Genomic DNA, 684 nt, shown 5'->3' on the forward strand with positions numbered 1-684 from the left:
GCTGAATCAAGACACCAAGTTTTAAACACATGAACACACTACTGTTGTTACCATCTTTATAATCTTTAATTTTTTCCGTTTGCGGTGTTTTTCTTCAGTATATTCTACAATGAACGGAGGCCATGCAAGACACCAAGAGAGTGCGATCACTATATAGAGAGCACGTACGTACGCACATCGGTTATTTCAGCTGATCATGAGACGGATTAATTAATTAAGACATGTACAACCTGCAGCGATTCCCAGTACAATAACAACCTGTAGTCGGATACCCAGGAACAACCTATTCGACGATACCATGGACTGGAGTCGTGCAGGTCAATGTTGAGACAGTGTGTGTGTGTGTGTGTGTGTGTGTGTGTGTGCGTGCGTGTGTGTAGGAGGAAGAAGGGCGAACACAGAGCTGATACCGAACAATCCCGTTGAGTTTATCTGCGGAAGTGTTTGCTCGCCTGGGTGAGCGAGACACAAGTGTTAGTCAGTCCCGATGTGGGGTTTTTGTTTGGTTTGGTTTGGTTTTTCCCCCTTGAAATCGTGTCGTTGTAGTTCCCGCTTGACGTGTGTTCCCAATAATTATTTATAACTGTGCGTATTCATAGTGGACTAAAAACAGTTATGTATTAAAAAAAAAAATGTATTGATTATGAAGTGAATGGTTTGCTAGACCCGGTTATGCGTGTCACC

The sequence above is a fragment of the Babylonia areolata genome, chromosome 1, assembly GCF_041734735.1.
Source record: "Babylonia areolata isolate BAREFJ2019XMU chromosome 1, ASM4173473v1, whole genome shotgun sequence".
Taxonomy (NCBI): domain Eukaryota; kingdom Metazoa; phylum Mollusca; class Gastropoda; order Neogastropoda; family Buccinidae; genus Babylonia; species Babylonia areolata.